This window comes from Salvelinus alpinus, chromosome 15, assembly GCF_045679555.1.
Source record: "Salvelinus alpinus chromosome 15, SLU_Salpinus.1, whole genome shotgun sequence".
Classification (NCBI taxonomy): Eukaryota; Metazoa; Chordata; class Actinopteri; order Salmoniformes; family Salmonidae; genus Salvelinus; species Salvelinus alpinus.
The window spans coordinates 50,043,082-50,047,441 of NC_092100.1; positions in this window are offsets into that span (position 1 = coordinate 50,043,082).

The following is a 4,360-nucleotide window of genomic DNA, read 5'->3' on the forward strand; positions in this document are numbered from 1 at the left end:
TTTGATAAGGTTGGTTTGTCATTCCATGGGACATCATAGATTCATTTTAAAGTGCAGAAATAGAAAATGACAGAGATTGTAGTGGAACCAAATTTATCACAGCTTAGTAAATCTTTCTACTGTATATATCATAATGTAACCACAATGTTTCAATAGAGACATTTCATTTAAAAAGAGTGAGAATTTTAAGGAGAGAACATTTGCAATTGAGTTGTTAATATTGGGGTGTGAGCTTCATGAGCTCTCTGACAACCAACATTTTTTATTTAAACAAGCAATACATTTAATGATGCTTTCACAGTATATATGTCCCCTTACTTGAGTTCGAAGGTCATTGGAAGATCTTAAGATATACTTGAAACTGACAGTGAAACACAAATATTTAGTACTTTTCCTGGTTACTCCACTGTGTTAACGGTAGCATAGCTGGGACATCCCAGATGTCAACAGCAGCCCATTCAAGTTATGGCAGTTTCATTTCATTCCCTGATGTTATGAGTGGCAATGCATTGAGGGAGCCTTTTGCTTGACTCATCCCTGACCAGCAGTCTGTCGGTGTCATCAATTCTCGTTGATTATGTGATAAGATTTCTGAGCAGGACCAGGCTGATGCGCCACTCTGAGTAAACACTTATCAAGACAGAAGGCTTTCAATTGATTCACCCGGCGCTTGATTTAATGAAGGCCTCGCAACAGCAGAGCATGACCTAACATAATAATCTGATATTGTCTGATGGCGGTTAAACCCCTGCAGGTTGGAGATATTCAATCCATTTGGGTGAAATGAGACAACCTTGTGTCCCCAGAGATTATTTTAAATTACAGGGCTTTGTTGGTTCCACCTAAATCATCATATGACAGAGGGTAACGGCTGACACAGTGATAGAGAGGGCACAGCTATTGCTCCTCTGGCTGTTGTCAAGGGTGAAGCAAGCTACACCTCAGACAGGGGTGTACATCTAGCCAGTTACTATTCATGATATGATATGTACACTAAAACATAATCAGATATGATATTATAGATCACATCAGGTTCAAGTGTAAGTTCCTTCAATGATGCTGTCGTGTGACTTGTTGTTTGGTTAAATCATCTCTTTCTGCCAAGAGAGAAACAATTGACTTTGAATTGCATTACACATAATGTTGCCTCTTCAAAAGAGATTAGAATGTTCCGTCATTTCAACATCTGTAATATTTGCTTGAGAAGTTGATCAATGAGATGTCAACCTTTATTCACTTGTTCAAAAATATAGCCAGAAGTTTGTTGAATTCTCAATGTGTTATCACTATACTTTCAACCATCTAAAGGGCACAACCAAATTCCAATGGAAAAACAATGTCTGACGTTTGGTTTAGTTGTCTTCTAAATGTGTTATCACTGAGCTTAGAATCATTTAAAATCACAACAAGGTTAAAATGGGAATACGTCACATATTCTGTATACAGTATACAACAATTTAAAGAGATTCTCTGGTACTTTTGTATACTTTTTAGCCAGTAGTTCTAAAGGTAGTACACTGAAAATTGCAGTACTATGTCAGATACTTTATGTGCAGGTATGTGCACCACATCATTGCTCTCTCTCTCACTCTGCTGTGTGTGCATCTGGCTAGCTGTCACACAAATGGCAAGGGGCTGAAGCTCATTGGCTAGAACTTGAATTGCTAGGGGCCAGCCAAGGTGGGGGAAAATGTAAGGAAAATGGCGCAGCACAGCTTTCAGAAAAACTGTTGCTTTCAAACTAGGGATTTCGTGGCTAGTTGAGGTAATACAGTAATTCTGCTCATGAACTCAGCAAAAAAAGAAACGTCCTCTCACTGTCAACTGCGTTTATTTTCAGCAAACTTAACATGTGTAAATATTTGTATGACCATAACAAGATTCAACAACTGAGACATAAACTGAACAAGTTCCACAGACATGTGACTAACAGAAATGGAATAATGTGTCCCTAAACAAAGGGGGGGGGGGGGGGGCAAATCAAAAGTAACAGTCAGTATCTGGTGTGGCCACCAGCTGCATTAAATACTGCAGTCCATCTTCTCATGGACTGCACCAGATTTGCCAGTTCTTGCTGTGAGATGTTACCCCACTCTTCCACCAAGGCACCTGCAGGTTCCCGGACATTTCTGGGGGGAATGGCCCTGGCCCTCCGATCCAACAGGTCCCAGACGTGCTCAATGGGATTGAGATCCGGGTTCTTCGCTAGCCATGGCAGAACAATGACATTCCTGTTTTGCAGGAAATCACGCACAGAACGAGCAGTATGGCTGGTGGCATTGTCATTGGGAGGGTCATGTCAGGATTTTTGCCATCCTGTAGCTGTCCCGCAGGTGTGATGTTCGGATGTACCGATCCTGTGCAGGTGTTGTTACACGTGGTCTGCCACTGCGAGGACGATCAGCTGTCCGTCCTGTCTCCCTGTAGCGCTGTCTTAGGCGTCTCACAGTACGGACATTGCAATTTATTGCCCTGGCCACATCTTCAGTCCTCATGCCTCCTTGCAGCATGCCCAAGGCACGTTCACGCAGATGAGCAGGGCATCTTTGTTTTGGTGAAGTTATTTGGATTTTTAGGAATTATCTTTGAAAAACAGGGTCCTGAAAATGGATGTTTCTTTTTTTGCTGAGTTTAGATTATGCATATATGAACTACACATTCAGCTCAAAGCAGGAGGTTTAAAAAATACTAGTTGTCTCCAAAGTTCTGGAGCATTTTTAAAAATGTTTTATTACTGTGCCTCAACTAATAGCACAACAAAATGACCTGAGTGGTATACTACGAAGCAAGCTAGATCTTTTAAAAGATAGCCGGCTTCAGTTAGCTGGTTCCAGATCAGACTTCATCTGTACTATTACGGTGGATATTGCTCGTCCGCCTGCCACTAACTTTAGCAGGATTGTAACTGTGTGTGCATGCCGCACATGGCTAGTTTAACACCAAACTCTTCATTCAGACAATGCTGAAACATCAATCCATGGGCAAGTCAGTGCCACATTTTCCATTATGCTGAAATCAAATTTAAAGAAAAGTTGTCTTCCAAATTCAACAGGCTATGGTGTGAAATCAGCTTTTAGAAGTGCCGTCTTTATTTTATTAGGCTACTTATCATTTAAGCCGTCTTTTGGTGTGCTTTGTGATAATACACAAGCAGCTTTTCCCCCACTCCTATCACTCCTTCTTCTATCTGTGGAACAGCTGCATTGTAGCCATAGACATATAATCCATAGAAGGGTTTTGAAACCCTGGCAATTTGACTGTTAAACTCATGGGGACACTAACAATGGCTGCCAGTCTTGACTAAAGTGTAAACTGCCATCTGTCAATTACCCTTTTGCAAATTTCAAAATACAATCGCGCAAAAAAACGTACGGTTTGGAAAGGAAATACTTCCTTACTAAATGTGTAACGTGATAGGTATTTTAACATTTTAAAACAATTACACAAAGAAAAACATTTGACTACTAAAATATTTAATTCAGTCCTCTTCCTCAAATGAAGGGGATGATGACACAATCTTTGCAAGAGGGAGGGGAAACTGATTTCATTGGTCCTCAACTCGTGGCTCAGACACTTAATTCAGTATAAATGGAGTTAGCAATGAGTTAGCCTGCCCCTGAGCAGGTTAGTTTTGAAGGATTCATTGCCTTAGAAATTGATCTGGCTAAAAGGTGTGCCACTTTTATGGTACCGGTTATCCTGAGTTGAACTCAGAGTTAACCAAAGTTACCTCGCTAACTCCTCAAACCTGATTAGTAGTCTAGGGCTCAGGATTGCAGTTGAGATTATATTAAAAGTACATACAGTGCAAGTGATCAATGCTGTTCGAGATTCTGCACAGATTATTATAGCAATTGTGAAGATCTCCACAGACCCAGGGCCGGATTAGGAAATCATAGACTTTGGCGTTTTTAATAAGTCACATTGCCAGGGTAAGAGCTTACAAAACCCTTCTATGAATTATGTCTATGGCCACAATGCAGCAAGCTGTAGCCAATATTTGTCACGCATGCTGCCAAAACTGCGGCCTTCCTGTAGGCATACCGGTAACTGCAAAAACAAAGGAAACACTTGAGTAACAAGGGATACAAATTAAATCTTATGTTGTGGGGTGCATTTTCCTGGCATGGTTTAGGTCTACTTGTAGAATCAATGACAAGGCACATTGAAGCTGTTCTGGCAGCTTGTGGTGGTGCTACGTCCTTTTAAGACACTTTATGTTTGTGTTTCCTTAATTTAGGCAGATAACTGTATGTGCTTGTGATAAAACTTAACCCACAGTTATTTTTTATTAACTATTTATCCTCTGTGGCTAAATTATGCTCTCTGATGTATTTTGAACATTGAGAGCGGGCTCCTG